This window comes from Cibotium barometz, chromosome 40 (assembly GCF_041138505.1).
Source record: "Cibotium barometz isolate CiBa-2024 chromosome 40, ASM4113850v1, whole genome shotgun sequence".
NCBI classification, from domain to species: Eukaryota; Viridiplantae; Streptophyta; class Polypodiopsida; order Cyatheales; family Cibotiaceae; genus Cibotium; species Cibotium barometz.
The window spans coordinates 14,142,787-14,163,448 of NC_141085.1; the positions used below are offsets into that span (position 1 = coordinate 14,142,787).

The following is a 20,662-nucleotide window of genomic DNA, read 5'->3' on the forward strand; positions in this document are numbered from 1 at the left end:
TCCCCACTCTCCGCATTTTTTTCCCATTTTTTTTCATTTTTCTGTGGCTTGGGAGGCAGCCTGAGATGGCAGGAGGACCCAGTAGCTGGCCGACTGATGGCACTGGTCCACGACTCCATTTATGTGATGGCCGACTGCTCACAATTGGCCGACTGGCTGCATTTGCTGGTCGTGGAGTTTCAGGGCCAATTGGCTGGCTTTAGCACAGGCCGACTGGGTATATGGGACCATATAAAATGGCCCCCAGCCCCCATTCCATTTTGTATCAACTCCGGGATCTTCTTGTGTATATAGAGCAGAGTTACATGCCTCTATCGCTCTCTCTCTTGTGCTGTGATTTTCTGTACTGCGGTTTTTGCTCTTGTGTTCCCAGATCTGGTTATCATCTCCGCTGCATATTATTTTGACACAACGCTCATTGACATACAATGTAGGATCCGAGTGTTAACGGAAGTTTAGTGCTTAGGCCCTATACATAGTGCCTTGGAAACGCCGTTGGAAAAAGACTTCTCTTCACTGACATCAAACGGAGGGGGGGTTCCTCTTCCTCGAATAAAACCCTTTTTTATTTATGTGTGGGATACTCTACCCGGATCAAATCCAAAACGAGATGTAATAATCAATGTGTGTGTGTGTGTGTGTGTGTCAGTCTCGTCTTTTGTGTGTTTTGAATTATTGGCCAAACATTTGAAAGGCAACCTCCAACCAGGATTTGTATCAATCCTATGGATATTAGACCTCTAATGTATCCAGAAATGTATCACTTGTTAGAACATATGTGTATCTAGCATTGTATCAATCCCTAGGCATTAGAACATCTGTTGTAGGGAGGTTTGTTGGAGACAACACATGTTCTCTAGCTATTTATCATTGTACGGGTTCCAAAGTCAAAGGGTAGCTTATGGCCAAAGTGTGTAACTATGCGTGAACACTCCTTATGAGTGTACTAGTGTGTTTTTGTGTGTGAACAATCTTTTAGGCTTGGATTTGAGATTGTGCAAGTGTGGAGAAAGTTTCCCTAGGTAGACTAGTCCTTGGTTTGATTGAGTCAAAAGATAAGGCTACTTGCCTATAAAAGCATGTTCTTGGTGAAGCTTTCAAAGTATCAATACAATCTTTATTGAGTCCTACAATCTTGAGCATTATCACATCTTACTTTCTCTCTCTCTATCTCTTAGCAATGGACATCTTTGAACCTCCAAAGCTGCAATCCCCTTGCAAACCCTAACTCTATGTTCTTTCAACGTAGGCCTCCTTATGCTTGTAACCGTTGCTTCTGCTCCAATCGTGATGTTTATTTGTGTTGCAAATCAGTGATTCGCTTGGGATTATGCATGTCCTTGTGCATGCACATGACATCCTCTCCTGCTAAATTTGATGACGGGATTCCAACCTTTGACCTTGGATGACTATCATCATCCCATGTCTCCACGTACAGTCTCCCATACCTGTCATCCTTCCCTTTTTGGCACCCTTTTCATTGAAAACCTTGCCTTAGGTCTCTGAATACACTCCAACTCCGATGTAGAGATCTGTGCATTTGTTTCACTTTGTCCCCTTGCCTTCTTGCCTTGCCCCTAAACACAAACATGAATCCTTCTTCTTGAAACTGATCATGGTATCCGTGGCTCCACCCCTTGGATGAACTTCATCCCTTGGAGTGATCCATGAAAGCTTCTTGGGCAGCCCCAACTAGCTACTAACTCTCATGAAACCCTCCCCTTGGGGGTTTGCCTAATACCAACTAGCTTTTAGGGGTCTTGATGCATGCTGAGTTTCTCTCCCCCTTCCATTGCGCTACTATTGCCCACCTCAAGTCCCCGCTTTCCCCCTGCTGTTTCACCTCCCTCCTTCACCTCAACCCCCCGACATTGCTCTGCCTCTGTCCCTTCCTCTTCGCCACCAGCTCTCGTCCCCCCCCCTATCGCAACCCGCCAACTATGCGCTCCCCCAATCCTCGCCCACTGCATCTCCTCGCCCTCCTCTTCCTCTTTCTTCTCCACCTAGGCAGCCACCAAGTCCCCCCCTTCCATTCTGTGTTTTCGCCTCTCCAATTTTTAACTTCCCCCCTTCACCTGTCTGTCACTAGCGTGGACATTTCCCATATGACAGAAGTATGGTGGACTCCAGGGTGTCTAAATATTTGAAAAGTACAAGCTTTGGGAATGGGGGATTATCCTAGAATACAAAGGATCGTACTCCTAAAATTTAGGAGAGTTGCTATTTTTGGCTTATCTCTAATGGAAATTTTGTTTCCTCATTACATCTGGAATTAAGCAAATACCAAGAGTTGCCAAAGTACCTATGACAAATGGGCTACCAATTGGGATATTTTTAGAGATAAAGTTTATAGAAGGACCCATCTCTTAGATTGGGACAAGTGGCAAGAAAGTGGACCAAGGTAAAACAAGTGGCATGACACTTGTTAGAAATTGGAACAAGTGGCCTCACACTTGTCACTTCAGCTATTGTGTGGCTCTTCACTTGTCATTGTAGCCTTCTCTTGCCATTTTAGCTCATGGGAGGCCCAAATTTATAAATTGGAGCCCCCTCTCTTCATTTGGGAGGCTCTCTTGCTGCACACTAGCCTCTACCACCATTACAAGTTGGCGTGATGATTTCTCTCTCTTGAAGGTTGTCCGTGAAGTATACCGATTGTTGCTGGGGACTATCTTGGAGGCTTCCATCGCGAAGAAATACTGAAGGCAAGGGTATTTAATCATTTTATTACGATTTCCAACCACTGTACTTGTACCATCCCTTGTACTTGCTATACCAACCATCGTCCTTATTGTACCCGGTTATACTTAATGTACCAACAATTATACTTGTTGTTCCAGCCATTGTACCTATTGTACCAGCCATTGTACCTACTTTACCAACTATTGTACGTGTACCGGCTAAATGGAGAGCTAAACCTATAGTACCGGCTCTATTGCATGAAGACCTGTGGTTTTGGGGAAGAATCTGTACCCACACGAAGATATATGGATTATATTATTGCCTCGACATTTCTACAACCTGTGTACCCGCCGCTGATATTTATGGTTCTCTTGTTGGGTTGTGTTATGGCATTTGTATATGGATAATCCGGCATCTCCCGTGGGGAGAGTAAGGCCCTCAAAGCTTATACATGATATTTTCTCCTTGGGTAATAAAATACTCCAAGGGGAGGTCGGCCCATTCCAGCCTCTATATGGTCTCAGCAGCTGTGCAGACATCTCTTTTACACTTTTGTGGATTAAGTGGCATATGCTCAAGGGTGTGGCCGATTTCGGTGTTTAATTGCATTAAGGGTCGAGAGTTTGGGGAAAACCCCCGGGCCCTCTCTGGAAGTTACATCGTCCCTCCCCTTTGTCTCCTTGGTGAAGCGCTGTTAGCTTTCAGGTAGTTCTCTCTTTTAGGCAAGATTCGACAACTTTTGGTCTTTGAACCTGCAGGACGACTCCATGGGTCATCCCTGATCGAGGTTGACATTCCTTACCTTTCTTTCTTAGAATCAAACATCTAGCTTCTCTCTTCGATAGCCGCATCTATGGAGGCCTACACCTTGGTCTGCAAGAACGTGGGTAGCTGCCTGGCGTGTGGAGAGCTCAAGGATGTATTTACAGGCAAGCCTTCTTGGCGAGCCTAGAAACATCACCAATATTCATCCCTTCGGGCTTGGTTACTGCTAGGTTGAGTTAAATTCGCCTGCAGCATCGGATAGAGTTATGCAGCTGAGCCGTGTCACACTGTGTACGGCCCAGGCCTTATTTGTGAGGTGGCAGTATGACTTCAGCGTAGCGTCCGAGCCTCTCTGGCTGGCATCTTAGGCTTTTCTGTGACAATATGCTTTCCTGGTCTCAGGAAGGAATACCTTCATCTCCTTCCAGTGATAGGTGGTGTTATTTTGGGAGAATGATGGACCCCCCCCCCACCATTGCCACTTTAGTTCTAGCTCGGACGGTCAGGATTCCATCTCTTCGTATCTGCATAGTCTCTCCAGAGTTAGTCCCTCATGCCATATCACTTCCTTGCCTTCGAGGAGATCTTATTCCGCAAAGAGTTGAGTACTCTGGCCTCCCAAGCCAATGCTTTAGAGCTTGTCCTCGCCCCGTCAGTCTAGGAGGGCGCCTCTAGTGCCCCCCCTCGGGTTCCTAGTTCAGATCCTCATCAGTGGGGTTAGGGGGATACGGGCCCCCAGACATCAGAGCATCAGGGCTCGACCCGGTGCAAGAGAGTGGCAGACTGTCAGCTCGAGGCGGAATCATCGTTTGACTTCTAGAGTAGAGTGACGCCGCCAGGTGCACTAGGCTGGCAGGACACAAGAGGATACGATTTTGTCAGAGAACCATTACGAGCATTTATCTTAGGAGCCCCTTGACACGATGATGCCTCCCCCAAAGTACCCTCGAGAAACCTGCCCCCCCTTTTTTCTGGAGACCGTTGCCTCGTCGTGGTCCTGCTCTAGACATTGAGATTCCTGCGGGGCGTTCTAACCCTTCAAAGCCTTCGGCAGGTCTAACCTCGCAGCCGCACCCCCCTCCCTCACAGGCGACCCCTTCTTCCCCCAGTCCCTCGCTTAAGCTCTTGCCCTACCCCGTGGTCATCCCTTCCCCCCTCCTCCCCCCCACCCAACCTTTTCCTTTGGCTTTCCTCCTCCCCCCCACCCAGCCTTTTCCTTTGGCTTTCCTTTTGTAGATCCCTCCGCTCCGACTTCATCGAAACCTCCTCCCCTCCCTTCCGCCTCATCGGAGCACTTCCACCGCCCTCCAACCACTCTCGACCTAGAGCGTAGGCAGCAGGCTAGTTTAGTCGTCCGTTTGATCCACCATTTCATAGAGCCGGTAGAGATGACTATCACTACCTCACGTGTGAGCTCTTTCTCCAGAGTTGCCAAGCGGCCCTCCCACCCCTCTGCGGGTCCTGAGGCAGCCTATCTACTATAGCTTCTTTTGATGTCTTCGTGTCAAAGGAGCTAGTGTTTTCGAGGAGACAGTGGCTCCCATTCATATATGCCTGGTTTTACATCACTCAAGGACTTCCACCTCAGAGAGTTGTGCGATGATCTTCTCCTTCCTCCTGAGTGCAGCACCAAGGATAGATTGGAGCATGGAGTCGGTGTCTACTGCTATTCATGGGCAGGCCATAAAGGTCTCACACCATGTGTATGATGTGCGACTCACCAACGTGCTTACTCACTTCTGGCCACTTGTTGCAGGGATGGAGTTGGTGGCTTTGGCCACAGAGATCCGGAAAGGGAGATGGTGCTCTCTAGCCTAGAGGTGCTCCTTTTTCTGGTTCTTCATGTTTCAATGGTAGTACCCCTTCCTCCCTCCTACAGATACTTGCATTGTGAGACAGGTGGAGCCCAAAGTATGCATATTCTAGGGCTCGAACCACAGAGTGGCTCCACATGGAGGGAAGGATTCGTGCCCATTTGACATGTTAGAGTTGAGTGAGGATAGGACTCAAAGGCGACATGGCTACAATTTCTAGCACAGAGTACTCGGCTTGGGAGGAGTTGATTTTGGCTTTGAGAGGATAGGACCCTTGGCATTTACCGAAGTTTTTTGGTTGCAGCCCTGGGGGGAGTTGATCCTGGCTTCTTTGAGGGGACATGACCCTTGGCATTTACCAGAGTTCGATCGCAGCCCTAGGAATCTGTGCTTCTTGAGATCCGATAGGAGGAGTATAAGCCCTAACCCATCCACAGATTAGACCGGTTTTATGTGGATGAGAGGGCTTGTGGACGCGGTGGCACTACTTTCTTCGATCATGCACCACTTATTTTATCCCTAGAGGCAGGACATGCATTTCAGCACCTGGATCCCCAATAGCCTCACACACGACTCTGAGATATGCAACAGGATAGATGAGATTTGGGGGAGGTTGGATTGTCACTTATGATCAGCTCTATTGTTGCAGGTCTTGGAGAGATCAACAGTTTATTATAGAAGGTAGTGCATTGCAGATTGACTAGCTTCCGAGCGCAAGAGAGGAGTATTCGTAGGAGCCTCACTTCCTTGCAGTTGCTTCATGAGAGTTCACTAGATAGCCCGTGGATTGAGGCCCAATTAGCTACCGCCTGTACATAGCTAAGTTCCATCAAGGAGTGGAGAGTGGAGTACATGTACCATGCCAGAGTCTCTTTTTGGACTCAGGTGAGAGACAAGGTCGTCGGGGATTTCTTTCAAATAGCAGGTCCTCACAGGCAGAGGAATGGCATTCGCAGGTTGCGAGGCCAAGATGGATTCATTGTTGCAAATTTTCCCTATGTGCGAGCCATCGCCACAGATTTCTTCTGCTCTCTCCTCATGGATGTCCCGGGTGTGTTTGTGGAGCGAGCATGAGTTAGTGACCAAGTTGGGTTATTGACAAGTTACCAATGCGTGAGCGAGCAAGAGTGAGCAAAAAGATGTATGGATATGTACAAATGTAGTAATTAATCATAAAGGAATACTAAATTAACATTAAATAACAAGTTGATCATGAATTGACAAGCAATTTACAAATAATACAACATAAAAAATATACCAGTGGTAATACTGAGGTAAGAACAAGTAACATTATAGTGCTAGTTTTTAGGAGAATTTGAGACACATAGCATTTCATGATAACTTCAAAAAGTTAAATTTCTACCACATGGAGATGCCTATGCTGGTATTTCTACCATCACAAAATAGTGCTATACTAGGTATTCTTGGTCTACCAAAAAGGAGTACAACATAAAAGGAGGCAAAGGAACGCTGGCCTAATGTGAAGTGGAAGGGTAGCTCCTTATAGCTTTTGTGAGCATGTCCTTTTCAAAGCATGTTGAGCTATTTTTGCTTGATGGATGTGCATACTATTATTTACTTCTTACCCAAGCACCATAAAAAACACAAAATATATATGCTTGCAAGCAAGATATGTCTTCTTGTTGTTTGCCTTTTTCATAAATGCATCATATGAAGAGGAGGATTGCCTCTATATATTATCACTTCAAATGCTCGCATCCCTTGCTCAACAACATCCTTTGTTCTCGCATAGAACATTTCTTTGGCACCAGCCTTGTATACGAGTGGATTGAAAAGATGCAGGGGGGAAGAGAGCTTGAGCTCTTGCAAGCACACACACACACTCACAAAACCCTAATAGAGAACACACAAGGTGAGAGGCTGAAAATCTTCTTCTTCTCTACTCAACACTCAACACACCATATACAAGATAAGAGTACACACAATATGAAAGGTACTCAACCAAATACATACACGGGTTCTCTATAGTGTGAACCCGACTAAATGAGCTGGCGCTATAACTATGCCAGTCTCTAGAATGGCTGTCACACAGCCTGCCATCCCACTGGCCGCATATCACCCAAGATCTCACCAACCATGCCAGTGGTGTAAGTGCGGGGCCTATCCCCCAGGCGGGTCATCAGTGTCCACCGCCTCACTAGAGCTCGATATCTCAACACTCCCCCTCGAGCTCAACTCCATCTCATGTACACCAAGCGAAGCCCTGAATCTGCGGAGCTTCTCTGTACCCAATGCTTTGGTGAAGATGTCAGCTACCTGATCCTCTGTGCTGACATAAACAAGGTCAAGGTCTCCTGCCAAGACCTTCTCTCTGACGAAGTGGTAGTGGACCTCTATGTGCTTCGTACGAGCATGAAAGACTGGGTTCCTGGCCAACTGTATACTACTAATGTTGTCACAGAAAATGACAACTTGTCTATCCAATGATAGACCCAAATCTGCAAGTAGCTTTCTCAACCAAGCTACCTCACATGCTGCCATAGCAGCTCCTCTGTACTCGGCCTCTGTACTCGATAGAGCAACCGTAGGCTGCTTCTTGCTGCTCCAAGTCACAGCAGCACTCCCCAAAGAAAACATGAATCCACTGGTAGATCTTCTATCTGAGATACTACCAGCCCAATCAGCATCTGTGTACCCATGTACACATATCTCTGTCCCAGTCTCATAGAATAGTCCACAATGCAAAGTAGACCTCACATACCTCAGTATGCGTCTGACTGCATCCAAATGCGGTTTCCGTGGAACCTGCATAAACTGACTCACCAACCCAACAGCATAGCTCAAATCTGGTCTGGTGATCGTCATGTAGATCAAACTTCCTACTATGCTTCTGTACATAGTAGGATCCTCCAAGATCTCTCCTGAATCTGCACTCAACTTGCCATTCTGATCCAATGGCACAGAAATAGGCTTACAGCCTATCATACCATACTTGGACAACATGTCCAAGCCATACTGTCTCTGCAGTAATCCAATACCATGTGGTGACCTAATCACCTCAATGCCCAAGAAATATCTGAGCTCCCCCAGATCCTTCATCTCGAACTTCTGTCTAAGCAAGATCTTTACATCAAAGATCTCTGCATCATGGTCCCCCGTAATGATCAAGTCATCTACATAGATGACAACAAGCACAACCCCTCTATCACCATGTCTCACGTACAATGAGAAATCTGCATTGGCTACATGAAAGCCAATAGTGACAAGATATTCAGAAATCTTGTCAGACCATGCTCTTGGTGCTTGCTTTAAGCCATACAAGGCTTTCTTCAACCTGCAAACATGCTCGGGGTGACCCACATCCTCATAACCAGGTGGCTGCAACATATACACCTCTTCTTGCAAATCCCCATGCAAGAATGCATTCTTTACATCCATCTGATGTAAAGACCATTGCTTTGACGTAGCCACTGCTATCACAACTCTCACCGTTGCCATCTTGGCAACTGGGCTGAAAGTTTCCTCATAATCAATCCCATATGTCTGCGCATATCCTTTGGCTACCAATCTAGCCTTGTACCTGTTTATGCTTCCATCACTGTTATGTTTAACTTTGTACACCCACTTGCATCCAATGGCTTTCTTGCCTTCAGGCAATTGCACTAAATCCCAAGTTTCATTTCCATATAGTGCATCCATCTCCTCATCCATAGCTTTCTCCCAACACACATTTCCAACAGCCTCATCAATGCATGTGGGCTCAACAACCTGCACAACCTTTGCCATATATGCATAGTGATGTGCCACATAACCATCATAAGTAAACCTCTGCACAGGGTTCTTCACTCTCCCTGATCTTCGCAGCTTTTCATTCATGGCCTCCATAGCCTTCTTTACACCAGGTGTTCTCATAGCTGGGATCCCAAGCTCCTCATCAAGGCTCATATCTGAGCCACTAGACTCTCCATCAACATGAGAATGCCCTGCAGAAATGTCAGGCATACCAAGGGGCTCAACCACTTTCTCTTTTCCTTTACGTGATGTACTAATCACATTTGCAGGGCTGGTATTATGACGCAGCCTGCCACTCCATGGTCTATCAACTGACCCACTAGATGAGGACTCTCCTGGTCCACTCAAAGACTGTGATTGCTGACCTGCATTCTGTGCAACCACACTTCCACTCACATCAGCCCCAACAGCTTCTTTTTCAGCAGCATACCAGCTGCTCATCTCATCAAAGACAACATCCCTGCTTACTCTCAACTCACGTGTAGCAGGGTTATAACACCTGTATCCCTTTTGCTCAAGGGAATATCCAATAAACACACATTTTTCAGCTTTCGGATCCAGCTTAGTTCTCAGCTCATCTGGCACATGCACATATGCAATGCATCCAAAAACTTTCAGATGAGACAAATCTGGTTTTCTGCCAGTAAACTTCTCCTCTGGAGTTACATCATGTATGGCTGCAGTTGGAGTCCTGTTCATGATGTATACTGCTGTAGAAACAGCCTCAGCCCAATAGCAATGCGGCATATTCTTCTCTTCCATCAATGCTCGCGCAATCTCAGCAATGTGCCTGTTTTTCCGCTCAGCAACTCCATTTTGCTGCGGAGTATATCTGCATGTGAACTGTCTCCGAATACCATTCTTCTTCAAAAATTCAGAGAACTCATTGGAGAAGTATTCTCCCCCTCCATCTGACCTTAGGCACTTGACATATTTTCCTGTTTGCTTTTCAACCAAAACTCTGAAATTCTGAAAGTGAGTGAAAACCTCACTCTTCTCCTTCATGAAATATACCCACACTTTCCTTGTGTGGTCATCAATGAAAGTGACATAGTACCTGCAGCCTCCCATAGATATGGTCTTCGTAGGACCCCATACATCTGAATGCACAACATCTAGTGCATTTCTGCTCACATATCTGTTATGTGGAAACACATGCTTTGTTTGCTTCCCAAATTGGCATGCTTCACATATTTTCTGCATACCTTCCACTTTAAATTTTGGCAGCCCTGTCACAATTCCTTTTGTCTGCATAAACTTCAATCTCTGCACATTCACATGACCAATCCTTTTATGCCATATGTCTGTGTCTGCAACAACTCCTGAACCATTTGCAAACATTGCAGCACTCATTTCAGGCATGTCTACATCCAACGTAAACATTCTGCCCACTCTGTTGCCTTTTGCAACCAACCTGCACTTGTCTTTGAAATCTTCAACATAACACCCATCAGGGTTAAACCGAACCTGCAATCCCTGCTCAATCATCTGGCCAACTGAAACCAGATTCTTTGTTATGTTCGGTACATGAAGTACATCTGCAAGGTACTTCACTTTGCCATCCTGCATAGATAATGGCACATCTCCAACGTGGGCAATTGGATGAGCAGTGTCATCCCCTGTTTCCACAAAACCTGGTCTTTCCGGGTTCTTCATCTCCTTGAACCACTCCCCATGACTCGTCATGTGGTTTGAAGCGCCTGAATCCACATACCATACATTATCTTTTTGTGCTGCATCAACATTTTCAGACATGGCATTCACAACATGCTGCATAACAAACAACCTTTCATTGTCCTCATTATTTCTGCTTGAGGATGCATAGTTGTTTTGCTGTACTTTCCCATTTTGCATGTCAGCCTGCTTCTTATAACATTCTGACTGCACATGTCCTGGCTTACCACAATAGTAGCATTCACGTGCATCATTATATTGCCTTTGTCAATTTCCACGGCCTCTTTGGCTCCCCCTGCCTCTGAATCTGCCTCTTCCACCTGCGTGTTGTTGTTGTTGTTGATTCTGGGACTGTTGTTGTTGTTGCTGCTGCTGGTCATAATTCTGATTACCTGTTCGGCCACCTCCTTGACCGCGTCCACGGCCTCCTCTACCTCGTCCTCTTCCTGAACTCGTGTAGAAGGCCTGTTGCTCTGAACTGTTTTTGCTTTGTGAAGACTGTTGGTCTTCACCCAAGCTCTTCTCTTCGATAATCAGCATAGACACCAAATCTGTAAAGTTGGGGATGTTTTCCCGAGTCTGAATGGACGTCTTGAACGCCTTGTATTGTGGCCCGAGACCACGTAGACAGACTTCCACCTTGTCATCATCATCTACTGACACACCAATAGATGCAAGGGATTCCACAATACCCTTTATCTTCAGCGCATAGTCATTCACAGACATGCTCTTTTTCTCCACAGTATGAAGTTCATTCTTTAACTGTATCTTACGTGCCTTGGTATTTGTTTCATAAAGCTTTACCAAGGTGTCCCACGCCTCCTTGGGGGACTTGGCATCCTGAATGTGCCCAATCATGGTGTCCTGTATACTAATGGAAAGCCAATACATAACCTTCCTGGCTCCTTGGTTCCAGTCTTTAAACTCTTTCACATCTGCAGCAGTCGGATTTATATCCGGTATCTCCGGTGCCTCTTCATGTTCACCTTCTATGTAGTCCCAATAGCCTTTTCCCATCAGGAAATTCGTTAACCTGAACCTCCAAGCATGGAAGTTATTCTTGTCCAGCTTCTCAGCCACAATCTGTGTTATGCCATCATTAGACATCTTGCCAAACACACAATTTTACCAGAAACTGCACTCTGGTTTTTCTGCACAAATGCTGTATTTTCTGCACAGCGGTACTGTAGTACTCTCAAATGTCACAACCAGTGATTCAATGCACATACATACACCCAATGGCAACTGTAGACCTCTTTGCAGCACCCACAGTGTCTGCACAGTCAATCTGTCTTCCTGCAGTTCTTAAAACAGAGTTCTGCAGAGAATCGGTGACTTACCCGCAGTGCTCGAAATCGCCTGCTTTCTGAAAAACGGAGGTCCAGACGCGCCTGAAACGCGACTTCAGCCCGAAAATTGGAGTCCGAAGGACTGTATAGTTGCCCTGTAGCTTCACTCCCGCGAAGAAAGCTCCTCAATCGGAGATCGTTTGCCGGTGCCTCCCGTAGAGCTCCCGACAAGGGTGTAGTCACCAACACAATAGGGAAGAGTAGTTGTAGCTCTTACCCTCGTACCGCTTCTTGTGGTTCTCTTGCTTGCAGCTCAGCCCTTAGCACGAACCAGGCTCTGATACCATGAAAAGATGCAGGGGGGAAGAGAGCTTGAGCTCTTGCAAGCACACACACACACTCACAAAACCCTAATAGAGAACACACAAGGTGAGAGGCTGAAAATCTTCTTCTTCTCTACTCAACACTCAACACACCATATACAAGATAAGAGTACACACAATATGAAAGGTACTCAACCAAATACATACACGGGTTCTCTATAGTGTGAACCCGACTAAATGAGCTGGCGCTATAACTATGCCAGTCTCTAGAATGGCTGTCACACAGCCTGCCATCCCACTGGCCGTATATCACCCAAGATCTCACCAACCATGCCAGTGGTGTAAGTGCGGGGCCTATCCCCCAGGCGGGTCATCAGTGTCCACCGCCTCACTAGAGCTCGATATCTCAACATGGATGGCCAAAAAGAAGCACAATTGAGCGAGTAGATATTTGAGTTTTGTAATTGATTATACTCTTTCATGAAGTGCCTAGAAGAGACAATGCCAATAGAAGTATTAAGTAACATTCCAAAGTTAATAGTGAATTCAACAAATTAATTCACAAACCATGTATCACTTTTTGCTCATCAATGTGAAAAATGTATGGCATAACATAAAATTAAATGAAGTTATAAAATGTAATAATATTGACAATATCTTCACAAATAAGCAATGTTTAAGATCGTAAATCTACTTAAATCATAGCAAATGTCCACAATAGCAAAACTGAGATAATGTCCATAATGTTCGAAGCTCTAAGTGTAAGAGGAGTTTCTGAATCTAAATAAACAAACACAAGAATCAAAACATGAATAATGTTCCGAATAAGAAGGCGTCAATAGTATTCTAGGTTATTTGGCTTTATTCTAAATCTGTAAAAGAAATATATACGTTAGTTAAGAAAATTATACTTCAATGCACGTTAGTGGGAAAAACTTTACTTAAGCTTGGAAATACTTATGACTTTAGCAAAGTAGGGTTCTAGTAAGCGTTCGTAAATGTGCTTATCCTTCTCTAATAATAATCACATTGCAATTCATATATGCTACTGTGCAAGACCAGGTGTCCTAGTTCTAGAGAACAAATCCACAACAATATCCTTCTCTAATAATAATCACATTGCAATTCATATATGCTACTGTGCAAGACCAGGTGTCCTAGTTCTAGAGAACAAATCCACAACAATATTCCCAGGCTTGCTGAACAATGAAACGATATACTTGCAGAACTTCTGGTCTCTCTGGCAACCACCTCTCCAAGAAGAGTCCTTTCTTTTGACCAAATCTTCAAGAGGAACTCTAGTGATTCAATAAATTATCATTCAAAATCAAACTACATGATGAACATAAAGATAATGATAACTAAGTACATACATGTTGAAATGAATTCAAAATTAAACAGATTCTTGATAGAAACAAAGATAATTGAAACTAAATGCATACATATCATGAATGAGTTCATGCTCCACATCAAGTTCCTCTCCAAGGTTCAAGTCTGTAACTTAATCACTATAAATTGAGAATATATTTTTTGGTGAAGAAGAGCGTACAAATGCAGATAAGATAAGCATGCCACTTGTGTTACACATTTATTAAGATAATGAAAATAAAGTATTATATGAAATTAGCTTCTATGTAGACTTCTATGCAGAAAGGTTACCTTTGTTGCCATTAGTCTCTTTTTTCTTTCCACCGGTTATGTACACTTCACAACCTGGCGATGCATCACTACAAAACCTTGAATTGAGGCATAATGATCCATCTTTGTAGCCCCCTCCATTGTGTATAGGCATGCAAAGAAGCCAACATCAGAGAGACAGAAGTTAAAAAATTTAAAGACCGAGATATATAGATTATCATCAATCCTATTCCAAGATGGAATCTTATTTATGGAACAACCCTCTACAACAATATCAGATGAGAAGTCATCAAATATTAGCTCAACACAATGATCTGCCATCTTCCCTTTCACCTTGCTTTTAGTACAAATTATATTCAACTCTTCCATAATTCCACTTATGATGGTGGAGGGTTGCTTCCAATTTTGAACATCCAAAGCAAGATCTACAATGCTTGTATTAAAAGCAAATATAATTCATGTCACAATTTTAAATGTTAGCATGGCTAGGTCAAGTAGGGATCTTCATTGTGATATGTATGGAGAGTCAACTCATCTTTTGGTTCGAAAATGTCTATTGGTGGATCTCCAACGTTCTCAGTTTCCTCTCCACCAATGCTACTACTCTTTGCTTGTGTTGCTTACCTCTTGCTTACCTACAAGGCCTATTCTACAAGTTATCTTCCTAGGTTCATAAGTGGCATGAGTAATGTGGTTGTCGATGTAATAGACTAGGCATGGGATGTAATGAGAGTATTCTAAATATACGGCACACATGCAAAACACATGTTATATCATGTAATTATATTATAATACATGAAAGACAAACGATTCTCACTTACCTTATATGTAATCTCAGATTGTGCTCGTAGAAGTAATACAGACTTATGTTGTTGATATAGATCCATCTCTTCATCTGGTGCTATATGTTTTTCCATGTCCAACCACCATGGACAATGATCTGTCTCAATACTAGAAATAGCATGTGTATAGGTGTAACAAGAATAAGAAAAAGTTACAGTTGATTATGGTATTACAAGAACTCAAAGGATACACACTTACTCTTTCTATTGGAAGTCTTCATACATATATAATGGTGTATCATTGCAAGCCCATATGGTTGCTAGCGGAGGTATGCTCTCAAGTGAACCCACACTCACAACCTGCTTAGTACATAAGCTGATTTCAATAGGTATCATAAATGATTTATTTAAGAGGTCAAGAAGTATATAGGAAGCAATTCACTTGTAAATAACACATTGTGTAGCCTTGCGAAGACTAGGATGTTGCTGGATGTCATTGTTGAATCTTGATGAGTCTTGATGGAAGCCTTTTTAAAGTACTTTCTTCGATTGGTCATGACACTCTCGGCAGTGTACACATTGTCATTAGGAAGCCTTACTCTATCTGCATTATGTATGTCATGCAACAAAGATATCCCCAATTCGAAGATTTGAAGCTAATAAACAAACATGTGCAACCAAACTTGTATCTTCCTCTTGTCATTAGGTAAGTACTCCAAGGTGCATATAAGAGATTAGGAATTGTCAAGCATCCCCACAAGAAAGGATTTATCATTATCTTTTTAATGCAGATAGTAGCAATCATGTTCAATTTCTTCTATGTGGCAATGTGTTTCTTTCCTAAATCCTAAACCCTAAACTCTTTGGGACAATATATAGATGTATATTAGGTATATCGTTAATTATTCTTGTTTTATTATATTATGTTTTCTATCAAAAGATGAAATGGAACAAAAAAAGGATGAAAAGACAAAGGGCATGGATGATGAGGCCAAAGAAAAGGTCATAAGAGGTGGAGTGTTGTATAGAGGAAAAGTATGAAAGTATGCGAGGCTTGCAGATCTTCACAATCGTAAGTGTTACTGGTGTGCTGTCCTTTCTTTGCCTTGGCATAAGCCAAGCAACCACATTGTCAGAGAGGAAAAATTGAACATGATTGTTGCTGTCTACATTAAAGATAAAGACAAATTCTTTCTTGTGGAGATGCTTGACAATTTCCAGTCTCTTATATGTACTTTAAAGTACTTACCTAATGACAAGAGGAAGATACAAGATTGGTTGCACATGTTTGTTTAGTGGCTTCAAATTTTCGAATTGGGGATATCTTTGTTGCATGACATACGTAATGCAGATAGAGTAAGGCTTCCTAATGATAATGTGTACACCGAGTGTGTCATGACCAATCGAAGATATTACTTTAAAAAGACTTTCAAGACTCATCAAGGAAGCATTAGATTCAACAATGACATCGAGCATCATCCTAGTCTTTGCAAGGCTATACAATGTGTTATTTACAGGTGAACCGCTCCATATATACTTCTTGACCTCTTAAATTAATCATTTATGACACCTATTGAAATCAGCTTATGTAATAAGCAGGTGGCTTCTTAAGCTTATGAGTGTGGGTTCACTTGAGAGCATACCTCCGCTAGCAACCATATGGGCTTGCAACATACACCATTATATATGTATGAAGACTTGCAATTAGAAAGAGTAAGTGTGTATCCTTTGAGTTCTTGTAATACCATAGTCAACTATAACTTTTTCTTATTCTTATTACACCTATACACAGGCTATTTCTAGTATTGAGAGAGATCATTGCCCATGGTGGTTGTACATGGAAAAACATATAGCACTAGATGAAGAGATGAATCTATATCAACAACATAAGTCTGTATTACTTCTACGAGCACAATCTGAGATTACATATAAGGTAAGTGAAAATCGTTTGTCTTTCATGTGTTATAATATAATTACATGATATAACATGTGTTTTACATGTGTGTCGTATGTTTAGAATACTCCCATTACATCCCATGCCTAGTCTACTACATCGGCCAGCCACATTACTCATGCCACCTGTGAACTTAGGAAGACAACTTGTAGAACAGGCCTTGCAAGCAGGCAAGAGGCAAATAACACAAGCAGGGAGTAGGGTGGGAAGAAAAAAGAGACTAATGGCAACAAAGGTAACCTTTCTGCATAGAAGTCTATATAGAAGCTAATTTCATATAATACTTTGTTTTTGTTGTCTTAATAAATGTGTAACACAGGTGACATGTCTTATTTTATCTGCATTTGTACGCTCTTCTTCACCAGAAAATGTATTCTCAATTCATAGTGATCAAGTTAAAGACCTGAACCTTGGAGATGAACTTGATGTGGAGCATGAACACATTCATAATATGCATGTATTTAGTTTCAATTATCTTTGTTTCTATCAAGAATTTATTTAATTTTAAATTCGTTTCAACATTTATGTACTTAGTTATCATTATCTTTATGTTCGTCATGTAGTTTGATTTTTTTTGAATGATAATTTATTCAATCACCAAGGTTTCTCCTAAAGATTTGGTCAAAAGAAAGGGCTCTTCTTGGAGAGGTGGTTGCTAGAGAGGCCAAAATTTTTACAAGTATATTGTTTCATTGTTCAGCAAGCGTGGGAATACTGTTGTGTATTTGTTCTCTGGAGCTGGGACACTTGGTCTTACAGCAGCATACATGAATCACAATGTGATATTGTTAGAGAAAGATGAGCGCATTTACGAGTACTGACTAGAACCCTACTCTGCTAAGGTCATAAGTATTTTCAAGCTTAAGTAAAGTTATTCACACTAACGTATATATTTCTTTTGCAGATTTAAAACAAAGCCAAACAACTTAAAATACCATTGATGTCTTCTTGTTTGGAACATCATTCCATATTTTGATTCTTGTGTTTGTTTATTTAGATTCAAAAGCTTCTCTTATACTTAGAGCTTTGAATATTATGGACATTATCTCAGTTTTACTATTGTAGACATTTGTTATGATCAATGTAGGTTTCTTGCATTTGTTTATTATGACTAAGAAGCTCCTTTTACTATTATAGCTTCAAACATTAAGGACCTTTATTTCAGTTTTGCTATTGTGGGCATTTCTTATGATTTAAGTAGATTTACAATCTTAAACATTACTTATTTATTAAGGTATTGTCAATATTATTACATTTTATAACTTCATTTAATTTTATGTTATGCCATACATTTTTCACATTGATGAGTAAAAAGTGGTACATGGTTTATGAATTAATTTATTGAATTCACTATTAACTTTAGAATGTTGCTTAATACTTCTATTGACATTGTGTCTTTAGGCACTTCATGAAAGAGTGTAATCAATTAGAAAACTCAAATATGCTTGCTCAATCATGCTCACAGACCCAAATCACAAGAAAAAAAATAAAATCTGCTCGCTCAATTGTGCTTCCTTTTTGGCCATCCTAGGATGTCTCCTATCTTCTCGTAGGTGCTGGATGCACGTGAGCGGGTTTGGCAACACACAAGGGAGGTGGTCCCTCTTGCTCTCCTGAATTTCCTATTGACTCCCTTCACTCCAAAGGAGTTGGTCGAGACTATGATAGCACTATCTAAGGGCAAATGCCCGAGAGAGAACGGGCTTTCGGTTTCCTTATTTCTCTGACAATGATATCTCATGGAAGGCAGCTTCAAAGCTACCTTCAATGAGGTTATGATCATGGGAGCCATGCTAGAGAGGCTTTTAGAGGGGCTGATGAATTTGATTCCCAAGGAGGGTGGTGACAGATTGAAGATCACCCATCACCCTCCTACGGACAGGCTATAAAATTCTAGCCAAGGCCATCAGTGGGCTACAACTCTTCCTCCCCGACTTGATCCATTGCACATAGACATGTTTCGTCTAGGATCGGAGCATTCTGAACATCTTCAATTTTTGAGAGACGACCGCTTCGACCAAGTTGCGACAGTAGAATCTTATTGTTCTCCTCCTTGATTTTAATAAAGCCTATGATAGAGTAAACTGGGGCTTTCTGGAAGGGACGATCTACATGATGGGATTTTTTGAGTCGGTCCAATGTGTTTCTGGACTTTACTCGGCTTCACATAGCCAGGTTCTCATTCAGGGAGCTAGAGGTGACAGATTTCCTCTCGCTTGATTTGACAGGGCTGTTCACTAGCACCTTATTTATTTTTGTTTGTAGCCAAGGCCATGAGTAGTTTTGTCTCCCCTCAGGAGACAGGCTCCAAGGATGTCTTTCCATCCATGTGCAAGAGGAGCTACTTAATTTTCAGTTAGCCGATGACACAGTAGCACACGTGTCCGGAGATAAGGAGAATCTCTGGAGATTTGCCGAGGCGCTATAGATCTTTTATCGTGCATGTGGAGCGCAGATCAACTGCAAGTCGTGTGGATTTTGGGAAGGAAGTTTGAGATGAAGGATTTGGGAGATCTGTACTATTTTTTAGGAATTGCGGTCATTCGCACACCTGAGGGTATTTGGCTGTCACACAGAGACAGTATGCATTGGACATGTTTTTGTCCAAGTATGGGATGGTTGATTGTAAGCCAATCTCGGTGCCATTAGATCAAAATGGCAAGCTTAGTGCGGATACACGTTATGTGTTGGAGGATCCCACTATATACATGAAGATTGTGGGTAGTTTGATCTAATGGCCAGATTTGAGTTACATTGTTGGCTTAGAGAGCCAGTTTATATAGGTTTCGCGCAAACCACATCTTGACAGTGTGTGTGACGCACACTTTGGTATTTGAGTGCCACTGTTGATTGTGCATTGTTTTATATGCAAACCTTGACTTGGTGTTTAGTTAAGGATTTTTGGTTGTTAACCCTTGCCGGATGCTTCTATGGCACATCAATGCTGGCCACTATCACCAGCCTGGACATTTCCCAGTATGCAAGGGGCCTGGTGGACTCCAGGATGTCTAAATATTTGGAAAGTACAAGCTTTGGGAATGGGGGATTATCCTAGAATACAAAGGACCACACTCCTAAAATTGAAAAGTGGACCAAAGTGAGACAAGTGGCCTGATACTTGTTATAAAGTGAATCAAAGTGAGACAAGTGGCCTCACACTTGTCACTTCAGCTATTGTGTGGCTCTCCACTTGTTATTGTAGCCTTCTCTTGCCATTTTAGCTCGTGGGAGGCCCAAATCTATACTTTGGAGCCCTCTCGCTTCATTAATGGAGGCTCTCTTGCTGCACACTAGCCTCTGCCACCGTTACAGGTTGCCCTAATGATGGCTAGTAGCTACTCTCTTTTTCTCTCTCTTGAAGGCCGCCCATGAAGAATACCGGCTGTTGGGGAGTGTTTTGGAGGCTTCCATCGCGAAGAAATACTGAAGGCAAGGGTATTTAATAATTTATTATGATTTCTAGCCATTGTACTTGTTGTACCAACCTTTGTACCTACTGTACCAGCCATGGTAATGGTTGTACCAATCCTTGTACTTGTTGTACTTGCTATACCACCCATTGTATCGATTGTACCAGCTTTTGTACTTGTTGTACCAGCCACTACACCTGCTGTACTAGTCATTGTACATGCTGTACCAACATTTGTACTTCTTGTACCTACTGTGCCAGCCATCGTATATCGACTGTACCAACCACTGTACCTACTGTACCAACAACCACTATACCGACTGTACTAGCCATTGTACCTACTGTATCGACTGAATGGAGGGTTGTACTTGTTGTACCAGCTATTCAATAGAGTGCTCTTCTTCTCTATCTACTATCTTATGATATTGCTTACTTGCTTGCTTTCTCACATACAAGCTCTTATATGTGCTTTCTCGCTTGTATGTGAGAGAGTGAGCGTGAGAGATTAAGTTGTGAGGAGGGTCGAGCTTCCATTGGAGTGCGAAGTGGAGCTTTCGGGTGCGGCTGCACGGCAGTATC

The 20,662-nt window shown here is 42.9% G+C and overlaps 1 protein-coding gene across 2 annotated transcripts in view; it reads left to right on the forward strand.

Moving 5' to 3' along the window:
- The window catches only part of LOC147615229 (pentatricopeptide repeat-containing protein At4g13650-like), a 45,979-nt gene that overhangs the window by 20,330 nt on the left and 4,987 nt on the right, over positions 1 to 20,662 (forward strand). The window contains exons 3-4 of one of the 2 annotated variants that reach the window (XM_086779279.1): positions 17,375 to 17,488; positions 17,579 to 17,611. The exons of the other annotated variant lie outside the window; for it this stretch is intronic. The gene's annotated coding sequence lies outside the window, so the exon portion shown is untranslated. Of the gene's footprint in view, positions 1 to 17,374; positions 17,489 to 17,578; positions 17,612 to 20,662 lie in introns of those variants that run through there. 2 annotated transcript variants of the gene reach the window in all.